This window comes from Lonchura striata, chromosome 3 (assembly GCF_050655825.1).
Source record: "Lonchura striata isolate lonStrDom1 chromosome 3, ASM5065582v1, whole genome shotgun sequence".
NCBI classification, from domain to species: domain Eukaryota; kingdom Metazoa; phylum Chordata; class Aves; order Passeriformes; family Estrildidae; genus Lonchura; species Lonchura striata.
The window spans coordinates 114,318,617-114,341,895 of NC_140705.1; the positions used below are offsets into that span (position 1 = coordinate 114,318,617).

The 23,279-nt window shown below is 45.0% G+C and overlaps 1 long non-coding RNA gene across 2 annotated transcripts in view; it reads left to right on the forward strand.

The window, feature by feature from the left end:
- Positions 1-23,279, forward strand: part of LOC116183354 (uncharacterized) — a 49,152-nt gene that overhangs the window by 23,318 nt on the left and 2,555 nt on the right. For both annotated transcript variants that reach the window (XR_004147955.3, XR_014954538.1), the window contains one exon: positions 7,590-7,763. This is a non-coding gene — a long non-coding RNA (uncharacterized LOC116183354). The remainder of the gene's footprint in view (positions 1-7,589; positions 7,764-23,279) is intronic.

Below are 23,279 nucleotides of genomic sequence, written 5' to 3' on the forward strand. Positions count from 1 at the left end.
TGGAGAAGAAAAGAGGCAGCTTTCCTCACAGTGAATGACAATGGGGAAGCAAAAGGAAGCATCCAGCAAACAAAATAAAACACTTTAGGACTGAACTGGGAGCTGAGGCTAGAAGAGAGCTGAACAGGCTCCAGAGAGCCCTTGGTGCACAGGGAACAGCAGGATCAGACTGTGACACTCATCCATGGGACAGACACAGGATGCCAACAGCTTTTCCTAGGAAGAACTGAAGGGATTAAAGCACTTCCATTCAGACATCCAGAGGAAAATGGGCAAATGCAGGACAGCCATGTGTGATTATAATTAACACTTCAATGCTGGTCCTGTGCATTGCTGGGCACTCAAGGTGAAGGGATGTGTTCAGCCCCTGCCCTGTTCCTGCCAAACTAACCAAGGCTAAGCAGGGCTTACAGCCATCCTCTTTCTCCAGCCCTTTTGAGGATATTTCCTCCTCAGCAAATCCCTCTTCCAAAAACTGACAAAAATCTATACATTGAGAAGCTTGGAAACCGGTATGAGAATTAGGCAGAGCCACAGAGTGATGTTGTACATTAAATACTGTGATTGTCTGCAGGGACAAGCAGCACTCTTTGCAAAACAGGGTTCAGCAGAAGTAACCCCAACTTAAAGCAGGAGAGCATGAACCATGTAGATTAAAGGCTGCTGCTGTTACAATAAAACATAGGCAAGTACCATAGACACCTTGAGAAAGATTTTGGCAGAATTTGGGCACCCTGGTTGAAAACTGCGATCTGAGAGCTCCATATTCCCATTCTCCTTCTGCCTAGCCCTGGAGGTGCCTGAACTTGCCTGCTGCCTCCTGTTTTGTCTCACTGGACAGCTGTGAACCTGTTCCCAGGTGTGCTCAGAGCTGCTCCCACCCAAACATCCCCCTGGCAGCCCTCGGGGGAGCACCAGTCCCCCCAGACAATGCCTTTTGCTGCAGCAGCACCGGAGGCTGGGCTGTCCCCGGGAGCAGCCCCGTGCTGCCCAGGCAGCTCCCACCCTCTCTGCTGCCCATCCTGCGGGCACCAGGAGCTCCCCAGCAGCCCCTCCAGCCTCCCAGCCGTGAGCACAGACAGCAAGAGCTGCGTTTCCTTCCTTCAGGCATGCCACAGCCTCCTGCATGACAGCAATGAACTGCAGCCGCTCCCCTACCCTGCAAAGATGCCAGGGTAACACAGCCTGGGGTCGACCCTGGCTTTTGGCACTTTTTCAGTATAACCCACACTCGAGGCAAAGCTTTTTTTTTTTGATAATTGCACGGGCATTTCTCCTCCTGTCCTGTTAACAGCTTGGTTTCAGAGAAAGCACAGTAAGTGCCCAGCTCCCCCCACACCATCAACCTCTGCAGCTTTTCCAAACACAATCAACAACCTGGCCTAGGGCTTATCTACCCGCTTCCAAAAGTCTTAATCTGACAAGTAATGATGCATTAATCACTGTCAGACCACAATCTTTTGTTTCTGCTTCTCTGCAGGCATCTGTCAGGCTCACAAAGGATTAATTATTGCACTAGCCTGGGTACAGAAGCTCAGCCCCTCTGCAGACACTCGTGATGTTTTGTGATTCCTCCAGCAACCACTTCACCTGTCCTTCTCCTCCTTCACTCACCACTCACATTGCTAGCCCTGGATATCTGCTCTCTCTTGTGTAAGCAGGGGTCTTTTTTCAACCTCACAAGCAGCACTAAAAGAGAGAATCACCAAAATCCTTCCCTGCAGCATTGTCCCTGTTTGGACATCCTAGTTTCCAATTAATTTAACCATGAAAGGTGCCTATTCTCTCCTTTATACCTGCTTTTATGTGGTTCACCTCTAACCTTCCACTCACACAGCACTCTGGAGCATGCAGTATTCAGGAGTATGAAGCATCCTGCTCAAAATTAAGTGACCTTCCTTGCAAAGCCTGTGGGATGGTGACCAAACAGCAGAGCAATCTCTGGGAGGCTCTGTGCTCCACCTCAGCAGACAAACCAGCTGCATCACTTCTGCAAAAGAGCCCTGACAGACTGAAATTCACTTTTACATCTCAAGAGCCTGGGCCCAGCTGTCCACTGGAAGTGACACCCCCAGGAGATGGAGGGATGTGACATTCACATTCTCTGGACAGAGAGACACAATTCTGTCTCTCAGGATTTCTTGGAGAAGCACAGAAAAAAGAAGAAAAAACAATCTTTACCTCCGCTCCTTTGTTCTCCCCATGTGGAATGTGGTGTGGAGATTGTTCACCTGCAGTGATGGCCGGGTTGGATTCTGGTGAAGTTGTTTGGGTTCAATGACTGATGGGATCCACCTGTGGCTCAGGCTCTGAGCAGAGTTTGAGTTAGCTAGGCAGGAAAAGTATGTAGAATAGTACAGTATCTCTTTAAATAGTATATGAATGTAATATAGTATAGTTTTAATAAAGCTGTCCTTCAGCCTTCTGATCTGGAGCCACACATCATTTCTTCTCTGCATCCAGGGTTTGCTGCATTTTACTATAGAGGGACATCAAGGGTTCATCTCTACCTGGAAGCTGCAAGGGTTTGTGGATGCTGGTGCAGCACAAGGTGCCTCTGGAGCTGGTACAGTTTGACAAAGTAAAGCTGTTCCACACACAGAGGCACAGCTGCTTCCAAAGGCAAAAGGAGTTAAGATATACCTATTTAAAGTATTTTTTTTAATTATAGCTTTTCCTCAAATATAAATTACTTCCATGAACAGGGGTGTTGGACCTGCATGTCCTGAACCTTCTCTGCAGCAACAGTCAGCAAAATGCATTTGAGCACCTTCACTGCTGAGCACTGCCTGAGGAAGGTTTTGCTCTCCCTTCCATGAGAGTTTCTGTGCATGATTCAGCAGCCATCTATGAAAAGCAATTCAGAAGATGAATGAGTTCACTATGACAGGGGAGGAACACAAGAGAGCATCTCTCTGGGTGCATGGGGAAAGTTTCAGCAGGTGCTTGGATCACACAGATCTCTCAATTTCTCAAACATATCCCAGGTGCTGGAGTTGGTTCAGTTGTTTTCCTCTCTATAGTAAAGTCCAGAGAAGCATAAATAGACAAAACCAAGCAGGAAACAAAATGAAGTGCTTGTATGTGATGCAGTAGCTTCTTTGTAATAATTTTGAAGTGTGTGGGCTTTACAGAAGGAAAATACTTGGCACACCAACACAGCATCATCATGCTGCCAGTGACAGAACAGATGGTGGAAGTGTAACCTGACACAAAAGTACCTCTTCCTGTTGGGAGATTTAGCTTACAGCTCCTGCCCAGAGATAAATCTAAAGCAGGAAGCTTTCTTTCTCCCAAAACGGGAATTCTCTGAGTGTTACACTGCTGGAGATGGAAACGTTTTATTTATACTGGGAAATTTTCTCCTGTTAAGAAACCCCACAAGTTCCTATAGCCCCAGCAAGAGATCCCCATCTGCTGGAATGTTGCTGGAATCAAATGTTGCTCCAGCCAGGGCTTCCTGACCTGCTGTGCTGCTCAGGAACCTCTGAGAACAAGGCTGAGTCTTCTTAGAGCCTCACTTCTCATACATCTCTGAATTTTAATCGTCTTGAGTGGTTCCAGCTGCCAGCTGACACTGCAGAAAGGACAGAGCCAGACCAGCCCACACTTGTCCCTCCCCACCAGCAGGTCTATTTGTGGCCCTGTGCAGTGCCAGAAATAAACTGCTTTCCTTGGAGAGACCCACAGCCCAGTGCTGGGCTCTGCACAGAGGGCACAGCAGCCTCAAACAGACCCATTTTAGCTCTGGTTTCAAAGTGCTCACCAAGGGGTTTTAGAAGGCTGGAAGTGCCCCCAGCACTGGTGGTGAGGTGGGAGGTAAAAATTAAGTTTGTGTCCCCTCCTCATCCTTGGAAAGCAGTCCTTCAGGGTGTGCCAGCTCCCTCTCATCTCTCCTCTCCTAGCTGGAAGATCCCAGCCTCACAAGTGCAGCGCCGAGTCTATTTTAAGTGACTCATTAATGTTTGCACACAAATGCCAGATGCTTTCTTTTTAAATAAACAAACAAACAGAAACCTCAAACACCCTCTGAGAGATGGAACATTTTTTCCTACAGTGAAGACCACAAGCAGTTGCTTGTTCAGGACAGTGGAAGAAGGTTCCTCAAAATCCCACTTTATAAGCATTTCTCCCTTCCTCAGCCCTTCCCCTGCCACACAGGTGGGGATTTTGAAGAGGGATGGAGATTATTTCCTTCTACAGCACTGAGAAGGAGAAGTTTTTGGAGAAGAGCTGAACATAACTGACAGGATCATTGGAAATTAATCCCTGTGGTTTCCCAGTCCTGCCAGTCCTCAACTTTGCTACAGTTCCCATGTTCTTTATATCATGAAAATGGCAGTGTTACCCAGAGATAAACAGTGGGGACACAGAAATGGGCAATGACAGTGTTTGGAGGCAAAAAACTCACATTCAAAATTGCAGGGAAGGTGATGCCAGTGGGAATTGGTCTCTCTGTGCTTGCTCCACAAGTCGCTGTCAGCGAAGGAAATGCCCACTGCTCCATGGACAGACAGCATCCTTCTTGCAGGAGTCTGTTCACACATGCTGAACTAAACCCACATCAGCAATTGCTATAAAATTTTAAATAAAGAGAAGGGAAATGTATATTCCTTTTATGTCCTGTGCAAAGGCGAGGGCTGCTGAAGGCAAGAGGGATTCAGGTGAGCGCTCCACGAGATGTGACTGGAATATGTTTCCTCTGAAGTGCTATAATCAGAGTAGTAATGTATTCCCTTTTTTTCCCCTAAGACTGGGAAAGCACATTTTAGTGCCTGCCACAAGACTGTCAGGATCAGCATTTCAAGTAGCAATTCAGCCTTTATCAACATTCAACAGCATTGTAAGTCAGGAATAATTAATGTTACATTAACATAGAGTTATCAGGAAAGGTAAGACTCTAAGTATTCATCATCAGATCCATTTAGTATTTCCTGCAATAATGCCATCAGCAGGGAGTATTTACCATAAATGATGGCTTCAGGGGGATGTTCCAGGGAAGGCAGGAGCAGTTCAGGTGTGCCACCCCTGTACCTGCCACCTCCCAGCTCTTCACTGCACTCCTCAGAGCACCATCCTGCAAAGCTGATTCATGTGTCAAAGCAAAAAGAAATATTGCTGTAAAAACCACAAACACTTTGCTATGATATCTCCAAGATTAGTATAGGGTTAAACTAAAATAGATGATAGATAGATAGATAGATAGATAGATAGATAGATAGATAGATAGATAGATAGATCACACATACAGTCCATAGAGAAATGACAGACAAGAGTCACGGAATGATAGATACAGAGCCATATTTTTGTATCTATGCAGACATTTAGATGTGAAAGGATACATAAAATCATATTCACACCACCCAGTACAACAGGGAAATACATTGTGGCTCTTAGAGAAACTGTTTCCTGACTTTTCAGTGGATACATCAGACAGTGTAGTATATACTGTGCTTAACCCCAACAATATATATATATACATATATATTTATATAAAAATACATAAATTGATATAAAGCCAGTCCAAGATTTTTTCCTCATAACAGAGGAAGACAGCTAATTGCCTTAACATCTGGAAAATATGTCTTTCAGGACAGTCAAGGGGCCTGATTCCTGCATACAGCCAAAAGGAAAGGGAGTCTGAATGAGGGGTTTGGCTAAGGAGGGTTGCACTAAATGTTTAGTGGGTTTTCAAACATGCCAAAGCTGCTACCTTTCATTGACCAGGAGCAGGGTGGCCAGGCATGCTGGAAAGTCTCTGTACTTGAAGGCTCACTTGGAACAGCATGGGAGCATGGGACAGAGTGCCTAGAGTCAGAATCCCACAGACTTTCAGTGGAACTGGGACACCTGGATGCAGGAAGCTGCAGCAACCCCCTGCAGCACCAAGCACTCCCCGTGCTGAGGGCTGGAGCTCCTGCCCTGGGCTCTGTCCTTGCCCCAGCCTGGCTGGTCCCACTGAGCTCACCTGAATCACAGCACAGAATGGTTTGGGTTGGAAGGGACCTTAAACTCACCCAGTTCCCCCCACTCCCACAGGCAGGGACACCTCTCACTCAGCCAGGTGGCTAAAGCCCCATTCCATCTGGCCTTGAGCAGTGCCAGGGATGGGGCATCCACAGCTTCTCTGGGCAACCTGTTCCAGTGCCTCACTGCCCTCTGAGTAAGGAATTTCTCCCTAATATCTGACCTAACCCTGCCCTCTGCCAGTTTAAAGCCATTCTCTGCTATCACCCTTGTCAAAAGTCCCTCTCCAACTCTCTTTCCCCAGCTGCCACATACAGGGGTACAAAGAACAGGGAACAAGGAACACGGAAAAAACCTTTGCTCTGCAAGATAAGCCCCAAAACCCAGATCCTGCACCATCAATCACAGAGCTGGTGTCAGCAGCATGCAGGGGAGTGGGTGAGGGATCAAGACTGACTCAGGAGAGAAGACACCTCTAACTAAAAGCCTTAAGCAGTGCTGAGGGCATCTACTATAGTCTCCTTGCTATGTATGGGGTTTCAAATGCATCAAACATGTCTTGAACAAACACCAGACCTTTCTTTAAAACAAAGAGCGTTTCCTATGAGTAAAATAATGTTAATAAGCTGCTGCTGGAATTGTGTCTAGACAGACACAACACAGTACCTCTTTCTGGTGCCTGTAAAGGAGTTTGATGGCATCAGAGACATTTCTGTGTGAGATTGCCTCCTCAGTGCAGGGATGGGAGCAAGGCAAGCCAGCCTGTTGCAGTTTAGGATGCTGCATCCCCACTGAATTCCCAGTCCCACAACTTCTTAGTCAGTGCCATGCTTGTTTGACTGTGTACAGACCAAAGGCTATAGAAAAATGTAAATATTTTTATGGCCCGGCTTGCTTAAAAGCCTGTGTTAAGGGGAAAGGAATGCTGGGCACACACACAGCAGAACAAATTTAATGAAAACCAGAACCCAGAGGTATTCTGTAACCCAGAGATGGAGTGCTTTGCATTGCTAAAGGGTGGTCATTTGGTGCATCACAAAGCCAGCATGGAACTCGAGATAACACAATTAATAATGAACTCTCCAACACAAAGCGCCCTCACCATCACCATGACCTCACTCTCCTCACAGACAGAATACAGAGCTCTTCACTCATCTCCTCTTGCTTTTGGAAACAGGCCAAGTGCCCAGTTCTGTCTGTGCTGCTGCAGAGTTTTGGTGGTGACAGAGCTGGCTTCCTCTGGGGAAGGACAAAGGGCAGTAAGAACCAAAAAAACACCTTTAGTGAAATAAGGCCAATAAAAGTCCTGAGCTGAGGCTGTGACCACTGAGAGTTTGCAGGAACTGCAGGTTACACCTCTCTCAGCACAACTCCTCACCACGACCCTTCCCAGTGGCCAGAGCAGCCCCAGCTGAGAGCAACCACAGTGGCAGAAGAATCTCTGATCTTGCATCCCTCCAGCAGCAAGGTCACAGGCAGGCAGCAGCACCAGCTGCTGATAAAAACATCCAAGGCAGCCCAGACCTGCCTCACCCTGCTCTGGGTTTAAATGTGATGTTCTCATCAGCTCTGAAAGTTGGAACTTAATTACACCTTTATGCTTCACCTCCTTGTCTTCTCAGATGCTGCCACCACAGCTGGGCACAGCCTCTGGCATGGGAATCACCCATGGATCCGACCCCCATGGATACATCCAGGAGCACTGCACACTGGGGTGCAGCTTCAGCCAGGCCAAGAAAGCCACACAAGGCATGCAAAGTTTTGGAAGAGAGCCCAGATATAACACCAAATAAGAGGTAAGAGAGGTAAGCCCTGCACAAAGCTTGGCAGAATCCTAATGCCCTTCATTTCTTTAGATACATATATTTAATTATATCTTTTCATATCATCAGTGCTTACAAGGTTCAAGTTTAACCCAGGGGAAAAAGGAAAGACTTAGGAGGATGGATTAAAGCCCATCTAAAACATTAAAGCCATTTTTACAGCTAAACATTAGAACTATTTCCAATTGTTCCCTCAAATATAAATACTACAATTATGATAAACATAAGGTTGTTTCTCGCTTCGTCTTGTGAGCATCATTGGAAAAAAAAAAAAAAAGAAAAATCAAGTGGACAGAATTTAGGTGGGCCAGGATGAAAGCACAAAAATCTTGAGGTCCATACAGCTTAATTTAAATTGCAGCATGTCGGAGCTCAGAAAGGCTCCCTGGAGCCAAATGCAGCTGCAGCCATCAGCAGCAAGCTGCCAGGCTGGTGCCCAGCTGAGGCTCTTCCTTTGTGACTTCCCTGTGGCCTCTCTCCCCTTTTCTTGCCCTTTGTGGCTTCAGTTACAGCCACATGTGAACAATGTACCCTGTATGTGCCTTCCCCACTCGGCACACAGGTTTGTAAAACACTTTTGTCATTTACAGGGGCTCTGTTTTGGGCTGAAATGGTTCCCCCGAGGAGCTGGGCAAGGCTGAAGTGGCTGGAGGTGTTTATGGAGGGCAAGGTGGGAGCTGACAGGGGGGTTGAAGGCTCTCAGCTTGCTGGCAGCTCCAGCACCTGGCACTGCAGCCTCTGAGAAGTGATAACAAAACACCACCATTCCTGCCTGAGCTGGCAATAGCCCCAGCAAAGCATCCCCACTTCCAGAAGTGATATTTTTGGAAGATAAGTACTATTTAGACTTGGTCAAAAGCAGAAGCAACCTAAATCCACTGCAGCATTTGAGCCAATTGTATTTGTGACCTTTTCCTCCCCCAAAAATTGCAAAACATACTACCAGAATCATAGAAGGAGTAAATAATGGCATCTTGATTAAACTGAATCATATGGAAAAACAGCACCTGATGATTGTATAATAGAAATATATTCTAAAGTAGAATTCTCATGACAAATAACATGTAACTTTGAAGCATTAGGCAGTCCAGTTTGTTATCGGTTTAGGTCCCTAAATTCCAAGTGCTCAAGTAACTACATTAGACAAAGTATCTAAAAGTCCCGCTCCTTACTCAACATTAATAAAGTTTCAATTGGAAAAGATAATATAAACTTCCTGTGCTAGGAAAGGCTACCAGAGGCAATTAAAGCAGCAGGGGAAGGAGGCAGGACTGTACTCTGACCAGCAGACGCAGTGTTCCAGTCTCCTTCACAGCAGCACATGTTCTGAAATCAAGGCTATGCCTTCATTTTACAGACATATATTACAAGATGATGTAATCTCGACTTCAAGTGCTGACAAAACACACTTCAGGATTCTTTAAGGACTTCTTGCTACAGGGGAAGCATGGGGAAATGTTCCAGAGCTCTCCAGACAGCTTAGCTGAGATGATTTCTTAGCAGGTTGAAGTAATGGGTAAGGTTTTTCCCCCTGCAGAAACACCTGTAGTAGCAACTCCAGGATCCCAAGGTGGATCCCTGCTTTGAGCTGCTTTCTGCCAGATTCCATCAGAGCAATGCCCAGGCAGCAGCAGCAGCCCAATCCTGCCTGCTCCGGGGAGCAGAGACACCGTGCTGAGCCTGCTCAGCTTCTGGGGGAGGTCAAACACCTCTTGGGCTGATGCTTTCATTAGGACAGCCCAGAGATTATGATCCCTCTGTGCACAAAGCCAACACCTCCTGCCTCTGCTTCCTGCAAAAGCTGCATTTCTCAGCTGCACCTCTCCCTGCAGTGACTGCACTGGTGGAAGGCTCCTCGAGACACCTGGGGAAGAAGAAAGCTCATCCAACGGGTGCCCATATGGAGTTCTGAGGCTAGGCAGGATTCTGGGTGGAAGCTGTGATTCCAAACTTGAAATTGCATCAGACAGGGCATTCTCAGCACTGCAGATGTGCTTTGGCTCACCAAAAGGTGTACAAAGAGACTCCAGAAATAGCTTAGAGGGCTCACTCAGCATTTTTTTTTTTTCTTTTTCATAAAGGTTTCACTTTAGTTCAGCTATTTTATCTGTCTCTCACATGAACCTTCTAAAGCAACTTTTTTTTTTTCCAATACCAGTTCCTGGAAACCTCAAAGGGTAAGGGACTCCACAGCTTTCAAAAAAAAAAACCAAAAACATTTCTCTTGGCATTTTGATTACCAATACTACCACTGCATCCCACGTGCAAAAACAGGTTTCTGAGAATGTGAAGACTTTTAAATAAAACACTACAGCTCAGCAGACTTATATTTTCTAGCTACACTTGAAAAAAATCATGCAACCTAATTCCTCTGAAAATTATAGTAACACATTTATTTTGGCATTTATTCTCCTCCTGCTCCACACCCAAATGTCAACATTAGAATTTACAACCTTTGCAAAAACAAGTGTTTCGCAGTGTTTTGCTCATTTCTTAAATGAGCTTTTCAACCATGCATTAACCATAGCCTAAATAAACCCTGATTGCTTTACAAAAGGATAGGGGGAAAAAAACTTCCTCTCTCATCTCTACATACATATTTTTGCCTAAAACCAGCCAACAGCTTGAACAAGAAATGATGGCACATGAGATGATGAAAATAAGTGATGTTCATACCAATTAACCTTTGGAGCAGAGAGAGGGAGAGTGAGTGTGTGTGTGTGTGTTTTTGTGCACAGGCAATGTTACAGGGAACAATTTCATTGCAGAAGTGGCATCCAGAGGCCAGGGTCACTTGGGCGAACACTACTTGCTCTCCCTGCACATTTACTCTACAGCAGAGCTTCACATCCCAAACTGTGAGCCATTTTTTCCCCAAACCAGATAATTCAGTGCTTAGCAGGGCTGTCACCTACTGAATAAAATGTTATCCAACACTTGATCCTCCTCTCTGTCTGCTGGCTTGTGCCTGACATACTGTTCATGGTCCCAGCACTTGGAACAGAGAACTGTTGGATTCCCATGCAGTCCTCAGTGAGTGCCCATCATAAGGATCCTGGCTGCTTCCAAACTCCAGTGAAGTCCTCAGTGAAGCAAAGGAACGGTGCTTCTTATTTAGGAGGTGTGCAGCTGACCACAGAGCTGGCCACAAGTGCCTTTTTATTTCAGTGCCTAACTTGGGAGTTTCTGAGGCTGCCACTTCAGAGGTAATGACACCCAGTGCCTGTACCCTGCCTGGGCAGGGAGGGAGGGATCAGAGATGCCTTTGCCTGCTGGTGAGAGGCTGCTCCCTCCCAGGAGCTCACCATCCATGGCCCTGCATGCCTGCAGCCAGCTCCCTGCCTTCCCAGCAGCTTCCAGCCCTGCCAGCACAGCACACGGAGGAGGGACAGCAGGCTGCACTTGCACTCCAGGCTCTGCCTCGGCTGCTGCTTTATTAATGGATGAAATTTGGAATGATAATCCCAACCCACAAAGCCACTGCTCTGGGGTCAATGAGCTCTGCAACTGCCTTGACCTGGACGCCCCACAGCCTGGAAAATGTTTGCTTGCCCCTGCCACAGATTTCCTGGGAGCAGGAGAATAAACTCCTTTGCCCTCAGATTTGACTTCAGCTGGAATGGATTGTCTTTAGGGAGCTCTGGAAGAGCTGGCTCAGCTCCAAACACTACTGAAATCAGGAGTCCCACTTCTTATTCCCATGAATTTTGAGTCATGCCCCGACATGGCCCTTCATTTTCCCCTCGCCACAACATCCAGTTTCTTAGTCAGGCATTCCAGGTGGGAGTTCAGCTGGGCCAGAGCAGGCTGTGCTGCTCCTGGGCTGGCAGGAAGCAGCAGTCCCTAGACATGAGCACGATGGCCATGTCGACACGGGGAAACGTATGGCACCAATTAAGACAGCACCAACAATTATGCAGATCACAGCTGAGTGGATTAATTTGTTGCCTGCAGTAAAGGCTGCCAGTGTGAAGCTGGCTGTCAAGAGACACGCTTTCATCTCGCCTGCTGCCTGGTACCAAATATTATGCAGCCCATGTGCACTAAGGATGATCACTGGGTTTCTTTTACCACCAACACTCCTGGAGCAAGGAGGGCACAACAATTAATGTCTCTACAGGCCGACTTCTTTCTTCTTTGTAAGGGGAAAAAAATAAAAACAAAACCAAGCAAAAGCAAAAACAATACCAAAACCAAACCCACACTTTAAAAGAAATCCCCAAATGACCATTATTCACAAAAGACTAAAGTAAGAACTGCAAAGTAACTGGGAAAGGATAGTTCTTTTCTTGCTCACAAAGGTTTTGGTTTTTTTTTTGCTGAGGGGCTGATGTGATAACTCATTTGTCAAACAAATTTTTCCCTGGTTCTCTAAGCAAAGAGGTGAAAAATGGTTAAATCATCTGTCTGACTTTTTTCCAACTTGCTATTTTTACACTGACCAGAAGGATACTGACACCCTCTCTGTCTCCTTCTTCCCACCTGTTCTTTGCCAAGGAGGATGCAAGATTACCACTAGCAAGTTGTGACTAAGTTCTCCTGCCTTGCCAAATGCTGTAAGAACAAGCAGCTGATTTTCCCCAAAATCTTATGTTTGCAACATGCTATGTAGGTCTGTGGCTGTCAGAGTATTAAACAGCAAAGAAAAAGCTAGGAATTGTAAATAACCAGTTACTGCACTAACAAGCAGCAGCATTTGAATTCATGCTAAAGCTTTGTACCAGCTGTGCTTTGTCCCAAAATCCAATTAAAAAAAAAAAAAACCAACAAAAAAAACCAAAACAAAACAACTGCTTATGCTTGTTCCTACAGTATGAAGGATATTCAGCTATTCTCCATAAACTCTGCTGATGCTTCCAGTGCATCTGCTCCCACATCAGGCTTCCATTTGTCCATATATAGCCTTGTTAAACTACAGCATGCCTACCTGAAATATAAATTACCTTGAGGTTTGGAGTGATGCCATCCCAAGTAAGGAAACTATTCCTAACACTGCACTCCTTAATTTAATGCAGGCAGAAGCCCCTTGCCCACTTACAACACAGCACACACTAATGACAGTTGTTGTTGATGGAGAAATTCAGTTTTAATCCAACATTCCCAGTAAACACATTGTTCTCAGAGCAGCAGAGCCATGAAATCTGTTCTTTTTCAGAAGGTTTATATCCTGTGTGCCTCAGTCCCCAAGACATTTATAGCATATTTGCAGCTTGGCAATATTCCCATCACAAAACCTCCCAGATCCTTCCTATTATCTACTTCCAACACCTCCACTGAACTCTAATGTATTTCTGGGTGTTTTGCCCCATTTTTCTAACTTAGTGTTCATTTTTCTTCATTTCAAGAGCTGTGTGTCCAGGGTTGCTTTCTTCAGGGACTTGCATAGCTCCAACATTCTCCAAACAAACAACAACAACAACAAAAAAGCTAAAATCTGACAAAGGCACTTCCTGAAAACTTATTTCTGCAGCCAGTAATCCTCTGCCTGCTGCCTGGCACATCACGATGCTTGGAAATTCCAGTCTGGCTCTGTGCTGGATGGGTGCTATCCCCCTTGCAAGGAGAGGAGAGAGGAAGTTCTCAGAGCACAGGGGTAAAGGCTCCCCCTTGGATGATTCCCCCTGGACAGAAGCTCCTCATATCCATGGGGTTCCCCCAGGCACACAGATGCCTCCAGCACTGCTCCCAAGGTGCCCTGCCCCAAGGTTCCTTCTCATCTGCTGTTCCCAGGTGCTCCTGACAGCCTAAGGGGCAGAGAGGGCCAGGAGAAGCACCAGGGAGAGCTGAGGAAGGTCAAAGCAGGACAGGACAAATTGTATCCAAAATCTGATTTTTTCCTCAATTAAACTTCTAAACATCTACATCATTAAGAATTTTGATGAGGGAGGGAAAAAACGTATTCCCTCATATTTTTCCTCCTGCTAGCAACTTCAATAGAACCATTTCCTCCTAAACATCTTTTCACTACCATCTTTTTCCTTTTCTACCATTTTCTTTCACTTTTATTATTTTTGAGCTCTCACAACAGGAAATGTTTTCAGAAATGTCGAGTTAATAAAACATCCACAAGACAATAAAAAATATGAGAGAGGAAAAAAAATGGCAAGACTTCATTTAGCCTCTTAGATTAAGTAGCACAAAAAACAATAGTGAATTTAAAATCCCAAAGTATCTACAGATCACCTACCTTTTAAAAATCTCCTAAATTTTTATGTGAAAAAGTACTTCTGAAAACAGGGATTTGGGCATCTTCTGAAAGATGTCAGGTTTCAGCAAAGCCTCCTTTTCTGTAGGGGAGTTAAAAAAAGGACAGCTCATTATGATGAAAGTTTAGTCATCAGCATCACATGATCAGTGATTAAGAGGAGCATGATTCCAGGGACAGCTTTCCCAAGTCAGGGTAGAGGGGAGCTTCAGGTGGCCCTGGAGGATGGGAGAAGATCCAGGACAGAGCATGCTGTAACAGCAAGGGCACTGCTAAAATGCTCATGAGCTTCTCACCCTCCCACAAGGAAGGAGAGGGTAGAGCCCATGTGGAGTCTATGACTTCTGCATGGGTGGGAATGAGAGACAGCAGAACAAGCTGATCCAGTCTGCTTTTAAAGAAATTACTTGGCCATTCATACCTACTGAAATATTAAACATTGCTTATGTATTGAAGGACTCGAAAATTAAAAGTGTTCTTCAGGAGGACTGGGAAGCGGGAGCTCAAAAGCAAAGTCAATCCTCCTGTGAAGCTCCTCATGGGCACCTCCTGAGATATTTCATCTCTGCACCTGCAGCTCCCGTGTCCAAAGGGAAGCCATCTCTCATAGCCCAGACTTCCCGAGCAGCGAGGCCGGGCTGGATCCGAGCACAGCTCCCCTACATCCTCCCCTCAGGGAGCACTCAGCCTCAGACTGCACTTCAGGAGCCACAATCTGCAAATCCATGGCGCTCCCTAGTGTTTTGGGTCTGCCTGGGAGGAACACGAGCATCCCAAGGCACGGGCATCACTGCACAGAGCAGCAGGCACGGGGATGCCCAAGGCTTGCTGCCGCTCTCTCGGAGGAGTTGGCCAGCGTTCAGGTTTGTTCTGGTTGGACTGCACCTCCTGGTGGAGGCTGCTCCAGCTGCCTGGCTGTGGCCTCCACACGCAGTGCCTCCAGCGATCCAAGCAAAACTAGGATTTTAAGCCACATTCTGGATGGACAGAGCTATTTCAGGAAGTTTCTGATTCCAGGATTAGGGCCCTGCAGACCCTAAGTGTGATCCTGTCAGCTCCCAAACTGGCCATCAGTGATGTGTAACACAGGTTGTAGTTTTGGGGAGCAAACCCAGAGGAAAAACCCACGTGAAGGAGCTGTCCCAAAGCCTCAGGGAGGGCTGTGGGACTGGGACAAAGGCAGGCACAGGGCTCTCCTGGCACCTGCAGGTGCCATTAGCCATGAAGAACAGCAGCCTCCATGGAAACACCAGTCCTTCCTTAATGTCTCACATCTCCCCATCACCGCTTCATGGGGGAGGAGACGAGGACAATGCACGTTTGTAGCTGTTGAAGGCAAGCACAATCCAAAATTGCAGCTGCACTGAGTTGCTGTTAAACAGCTTGCTGGTCCCTTTGTTAATGGTTTTCTACTCTGATAGCATGTCTCTTTCTCCTGAGCTTCTCTGAGACTGACAATTCATGACAGAAACACAGCACATCCTGCAGACTCACAGCCTCAGGTCCAACTGTGTCTGCCAAGTGACAAGATCAATGTGGCAATTTGCTGCAAAACACGTGAGATTCCATCTCCTCTCCCTCTTTTCCTCTCTCTCCCCTGCTATACATTTCAAATTAAATCAGCATCCAAAGGGAGGAGATCCCCTAGTGCCCAGGAGAACATATTTTCTCCAAGCTCTCAGCCCTGGCTGCTGACGGGGGAATACACTCACCCTGTGTAATTGATTTGATGTGTGCCATGTTTCGGTGGCACAAACACCACCCCCTGGACTCCTGGCATTCCAGCAGCTCCAGCCCAAGCTCCTTGTTCCTCGTGTGTTGGGAGTCCAGAGAACGCACTGAGTAGTTTTGACATGGAGATAATTGCTCTTATCTTCAGCTCCCAACGTTGCTTCTTTGAATAAGCATTCTCAACTGTTTTCACTGATGGAGCTCTCTTCAGCAAGGGACAGCAACAGGAGGAAGCCTTTTTTCACCTTATTTCAGCAAACTTCTCTGCTGGGAGAGCAAGTCAGAATTGCCATCAAACTAGAAGACTTTCAGTGGGACACATCATTACAATTCACAGGGAATAAATTAGGGCCCCCTCCAAACAACACACCTGAAAAAAACCACCCAGTTTAGGCTGATCTGTTGCTTTGTGGGCTTAGCAAGTCCCAGCCAGACATTCATCTCCAGAACCTCGGATACAACTGCAACACACCAGCTCAACTGTGCATTCAAACCATGCTCTGCTGCCCAGAACCCTTTTTATTTTACAGCCAAAATGTGAGAACGTGAATCTTAAAGTATCTTTAGGAGGTTGGTGCCAGAATCAGAGGAAAGCTTGGTCCTTCGAGTCCCCCACCTCTTGCTGTAGCACACTGCCAGAACATGGGAGTGAAAATCCTGCTTTGTGCTTCCTCTCTGCTCTTGCTGCAAGGCTGACTACAGACCACAAACCGGATCATTAAGCCACAACTCAGCTGGAGCTCAGGAAAAGCCCCACTGATTTGAATGGATTTAGGATTTTGCTCTCTGCTTCTCTGTATGGGGATTAAATAAATATTCTCCTGCCAGAAAGGTGCCACACGTCTGCCTGAGTTCAATGGGTTCTTTACTGTAGAGACACAGAGAAGTTGCAATAATTTCTAATGGTGAGGGAGAGGGTGAGTTCTAAGGGCCAAAACAATATTTCAGGCACTGTAAATCTAGTTTATCTGTCTTTAACAGATGGAAGGGGCTTTGACAGGAAAATTGAGAAACATATAATAAAGAAAAAAAATCCAGGACAATAAATTGCCAGAAGAAATTAAAAGAAAATCCCTGAAATACATCAAGAGGGAGATGTCTAGAGAAACAGTACGTATCTGATGGACCCAGCAAGCAGAGGAAGCAATCAAATAGGGAGGTTACAACCAAGCCAAGCAATGTCTTTGCTATCAGTATTCATACTGAAGTACGATTGGGATTAGAAAAAGGGAGAAGAAAAATAGCTATTATGTAGGTCACTGTCTATGCTCAGACACCACCCGACATGCAGGAAAAAAGTAATAAGAGCAGCACTGGAAAAAATCGAGATGTCCTGTGGAACTGAATCAGCCAGACTGACAGCAGCTTTCTAAATGCACTGGCCAACAAAGTAACTGAGCTCCTGACAAGAATATGGAATTCATCTTCACACAGCTGTTACTGCAGAGGGACCCAAGAAGGCCAAGATCACTGTGGGATGAGCCTAAACAATTATAAAATGCCCAACCTAAGAAAAACATCTGAGAAAAGTCATGGAGCTTGAAATGAAAACCCCTCAGGCCAACTGTAGTTGCAATTTTTTTCTTTTAAGTCAGTGAAGTTACTCTGAATTTTTAGTGGAGGAATCCAGTTTTGGTACTGGCCAGAGCACTCTGAAGAGTCTTTGAACTCTGGCAATGAAATATTCACCTGCACAAATCAAAAAGCCTCCACCTATATCTAGTTCCTAAGGTGATAAGAGGGAAGAGTTGCAGAGCTGTCTAAAACAAACCATATTTTTGAGTAATATCTTCTGAAATTACCAGAGAGGAAATAAACTCTGTTTTACTGGGCAGAGTTGAAAAGCCACCTAGGCTGTGTATGCACTTCTATTTCAGGATGAAGTTTTCAATTCATCCCCTCTTTAGCACACAAAATGCCAATCACAAAGCAATCCTGTGTGTGGGAGATACAGTGCTGCACACTAACCACTAAATTATATTGCCACAACAAGAGTGAGCACCCTGTGGATCCACAGGGCACATTGACTATTAGTGCCTGAAGTGATGAAGAATAGACAGAAATAGGAACCACAGCTGGTGATCAAAGGCTCATTCAGGCTCCAGCTGTATAAATTACAACCTCTTACTGAGGAAGCTCAGTGATATATTCAAAAAGCAAAATGAGAAGCAAGTTGCAGACAACAATTGAAAGAAACCAGCCAAATACCTGACTCCCACCAACCAAACTTCTCTTGCCCTCAGCAGGATCAGAATTTTAGATAGAACAAACAATTGCTCCTAATTTGGCTTGAGTATGACAGACGTGTTAAGGCACCTTGTGAGAGATACCTGGGAAAAAAGACATGGATATCTGACAGATTTATATATGGATGTATCAGTCTTGACTTCTGGAGATATCCTAGTATGTCACAAACTCTCAACTGCACAACAAACTATCTGAGAACCTGCATTTCTATCAATTGAATAGCTGCAGAGACATTTCAGAAGGCAGAAACATGCAGAAAAGCCAGATCTTTTCAATGCATCTCTTCTTGGGAGCTCCAAAGCAGCTGGAGCACTTCCCATTTTCCATATGCTGGGGCAGTATTTGTCTGGGAAATGGAATATTGCAGTTTCCAGAAATCAGTGTGTGAAATTAATCAGCCCAAATATCAGCCAACATTTACAAATCAAATAGCATTTAAATCTGATGAAAGTCATGACTGAAAATTCAGGGACATTTGGAAAAGGATTGTTAAATTACAATTTCTCTGAAGTATTTGAGTCTAGAAAGAAACTTAGACATAGGCAAAAAGGGACAAAACCCAAGTTAAAGAAATCTGATGAAAAATTCTACTAAAGTCTACACCTCAGCATCTTATTGTTGTCAAAGCAGTATGAACTGAGGCTCAAAGGGAGCAGGTTAAATGAAGCCTTTGGTATCATGCAGACTCTTGTGATCATTATCCTTTCTGCAGCATTCCCACATGAAAAGCTGTTTTTCAGCCTAGACTCAGCAGAGCTCATAAGCACATGCTGAACCCAGTTAAATCAACAAGAAAGCAGCTCTCATTCCATCAGGCCCCTAAAGCTCACTGCAGAAGGGCCTCGTGAAGTTATATGGCTTGTATCACATGTGAGGTTAAAGCTCTTCCTTATCCAAAAACCCCCAAACCATATATTTAACCCACTTCAGCAGAGTGCCTAGTGCTGACTGCACACAGGACTGAAGATAGGGCCACACTGGCTGTCTGCTCTTGGCAGAACCAGCCAGTTCCAAGGAGTTACAGCTTTTTACCCACTGCACTGAAAACTGTCCCTGGTGAGCCTTCTCTCACAGAAAACCTGGCATTCTGAAGTTCAGTTTATCCGGGCACTGGGACTTCTCTCTGCTCTGAAAGGCACAGATATAAAAAGGCTCTAAGATATTTACTAGTGAAGTTCACTGTGGAATACTAAAGAATCATGGAGATCAGAATGGACATAACAGAAGGACAGTTTTCTCAGTAGACTGACTCCACCCTTTGCCAGAATGAGATTTTGGAACATAATGGCTGGAATAAAGTGCTGTCAGCCCAGGCTCTGAGGCCACCAGAACCCATTCCTGGCACAAGGCAGTTTTAAGACAGCTTTGTGCTCCTCTAACCTGATTTCACACTGAGCTCCTCTGTGCTATGTGTGCTGCCAACAGATGCTCCTGCAAGCACAGGTCCTTGGGATGCAGGAATAACTCATCACCTTCTGCCAGGACACACTGACACGAAGACAAGACTGCCTAGGCAAGTTTTTCAGTGGGTTTTACATTAGGATTTCTTGAGGCAAGGCTGAACATCATGGAAATACCAGCAGCTTTAAGGCTAATTTGCAAACTCAAGAGGCTACCCCAGATGTGATGTTAAAGGCCCTCCATGTCTGACAAGTGAGACTTTATTACAAACAGTCTTTATGAAGACTGCTTGAATTCACCTCCAGGGTTCTTTGGTCTCACAATTTTGTAGGAAAAAAATCCATCTCATTTATATTATAACATTCAGAAATCCACTTTCAGCACAGGAGCAAATACTGACTTATACTCATGCTGTCTCAAGGAGGTACTTACCTTTTTATAAACAAATTCACCTGCAGTGACTATAAAGCAGTAACAAGGCTCCCAGGGAATGCACATGATACATGCCAGTGTGTTTTAGGAAAGTGATACAGATTTTGGAGATTAGAGGATAATAAAATGAAGAGAAGTAACTCCTCATCTGAGTCTTCAAAGAAAAAGACTACTGAGAAAAAAATGTGGATAGACTCCAGCCTCATGGTAATTCCCTTCCATTCTGCATTTGGCATCAAGTTCTTTCTGATTTCTTTACTCAGGCATATTTTCCCTCAGGGGAAATTCATTACAGTTAGAACACTGCCCATGATTTCATAATACGTATTTATGGAGTTAATCACACTCACATCTCTGAAGGCATCTATTGCTCTGCTTTGGTAAATTCCTCATTATCCCTGCAGGACAGCAGTGTCAAACCTGAGCCCTCCTACAGTGGCTGCCATGCTTCATATCCAAGGAAAGGAGACGTCCTTCGGGTGTGATCAACACAGGCTGCCTGGAACAGCAGTGGGCAATTTGTAGTGTACAACAGAACTCTTCTGGTGTGTTCATCTCCTGAACCTTTCCCTGTGTCTGCCTGCTAGATTTCCTCACAAGGGGAACCTTACTGTGATAAACACCCAGCATCAGTCCACCTTCCATTTCAATTACTTCTCACTGGCCACGGTGGCAAAGTGACTAACAGGTCACACACTAACACAAAGTGTTTTAGCTCTGCTCTTCCCTCTCTGCTCAACTGCTGCAACTCAGTAATGCTACCGAGGCAAAAGTCTGGCTCAAACTGAGCTAATTCAAATTAAGAGAGTAAGAAACTACAGCACAGCAGCACTTCTCAGCAGACTCCAGTTTTTCCCACAGGTATCTCTGTCTGTCCTTCCAACATGTAGAAACCTGCCTCCTGATGTGGATGCTGCAGTTTGGAGACAACACTTGGCACAGGGAGCACAGTGAGCTCAGGGCATTTCTAATTAGAGCTGCTGCACCAGCATCATGTGTTTTAAAATACTGTTGTAATAAATCCTGCAGCTGCAGATTCAATATTTCATAAAGGCAGGCATGACCTTATAAGACAGAGTTTGAGGGGAAATTTGCTCTTAATTGAGTTCTGTAATAAAGCCTTTCAGGGAGAAATAGGACAAGCCTGCAAGCTAGATATGATCATCCAGTCCTGTCCTCCACTATGAATGGGAACAATTCAGCATGCAGGAAAGGAATTCCTTGATTTTAAGCAATATCTTTATAGTAAGAATTCCTCTAGACTTTCTCCAGTCTTAAGCACCACTTTATAGATTCTGGTTCCATGAGGAATTTCATCTACAGAAGAAATAGAGAAATTTTACATTTCAAAAACAGCAGGCTGGGAAGTTTAAAATTATCCTTTGTACTATGACAGCAACTATAACAGCTGAGACTTGGGTCTAATGGCACAAGTAGCCAGCACATACCCACAAATAACAAGGCCCTGCTTCAAACAATAGAAAATGTAATAAAAAAATAATTAAGAGCTCTTTGGCGTTTCTGAGGGTCACTACACTCTTTCCCCTTACTACTTGATGAGAACTTGAGCCAAATTTGTTTTGTCTGGAAACACAGCAAAGAGCCTAAAGGCAACAGATTATGGAATAAAAGCAAGTAGGGAGCCAAACCCACATCACAACAGAGTGATACTGTAGGTTGCAGTGGTGTTGAACTAACATCCCCAAAAGCATAACCCATGCTGTTGGAAGCTGAAGGACCTGAACTAGAACTCTGCTGTTCTTAGGCAGTGAGACTTGTGGGATTCCCAGTCATTCTTACAAGCTCTCACTCTCACAAGGATGAAGCTGGCCTGGATGAAAAGAACAAAGGAAACACAAAAAAGCAAAGTGGTGCTGACCTGAGAACACACCACTCTCACATTCATACTTACCTTTGCATTCAGCAAAACTTCAAAGCAGACAGAGAGATTGTTCTTATGCAGAAATCCAAATTTAGACATATCAAAGAATCCAAATATCTAACCTCAATTTAGAGTGCTACTGCCACTCCCATTTAAATTCCACAGAAGCTGTGGCATACTCATACTGTTGAAAATAGGCATTTATGTAACTGTCCAAATAGAAAAATAAAGACTAAAAAAAGAGCCTTAACCCTGAGATCAGTTTGTTAACTAAACAGAGTCCTCTCTGCCTTGTGGCTTTTTTTTCCCTGAATGCTCAAATTACAAATGTTATCTTCCATCACTCATTCAGGATTCAGGCTTGAGCTGATTGCAGAGGATACAAAACAACTGTTACAAGCACCTGACAGCAGTGTGCATCAGCAAAATCAATCCTGCCTTTGCACAGCTGATACAGATTGGAGGTAAAATTTTAAATACCCAGGCATCTTTGGATTCTGCAATAAAGAGAGAAAGCACTGGAACTGCCAGGGTCCATGTCCCAGGAAGCCTTTTTGCAAGAGTTACACAGACTGCAGGTGAAGCATCTGTGTGGTACCCAGGGAACACAAAAAGCCTGACCATCTGGAGGAGCTCAGACCCACAAAGCACACTTGGGAGAGCCTACATCCCTGTAAATAATCAAATTTTAAACCTTCTGTGCACCTTGATTTAGCAAAACAACTGGTAATCAGTAGAGAAGGACAGACACAATCAGAAGCACGTTGCTCCTTCCCATGAACAGCCTTCTGGGGGAGCCCACCAGGAGGGAAGAGGTGAAGCCTAACTAGTTTGGGTACAAATAATACTTAGGCAGTTAAAATTACTGCATGAAAGATCAGCTTGCCTATCTATGCAAAGATGAGACCAAGGCTGAAGCCCCATCAAGGATCTTTAGTGAGAACCTGGCTCAAAATCCATCTACTCTCAGTAACCTTCTGATGTACCATGAAAATCTTGAACACTTTTGCAACACAAACAGTAAAACTTGTTTAATAGCCATGCCAGCTTTCAGACTCTCCCTGCATGCTTGACAAACCGATGAATCAACAAAATAAAACAAGCTAGGGAGTGGCTCTAACTAAATGCCAATTACAGCAAGAAGAAATTCAATGTGCAGGAGCAACTAACAGCCCTTTCTTCTTCTTCTTTTTTCTTATTATTCCCTGCTCTTTATGCTCAAGACTAAATTAGCCAATATAGTTAAATGCATGGAATCCCTGCAGTGATATGTACTTGATAATACTTGACAAAAGGGCCTGGGCTAAGTCTCATCAGCAACAATAATTCTTTACCAGACACAAATATCCCATAGGTGTGAAATGAAAACCTGCACAAGTGACACAGAGGAAAAAACCACCATGTCCTGGTGTTCACAAGGCAGAAGCACAACTGTGAAATTCCTCTGGCAGACACTGGCACAGCTAACAACATCATCCTTTCAATCACACACATTAGAGTCTTTGTGGCATTTGTAATTTGTTAAAACTCCCAATCTGCCACTTCACTCTGAGGACATGAGGAGGAAACAAGCCTGTACTCTGCCTGCCTG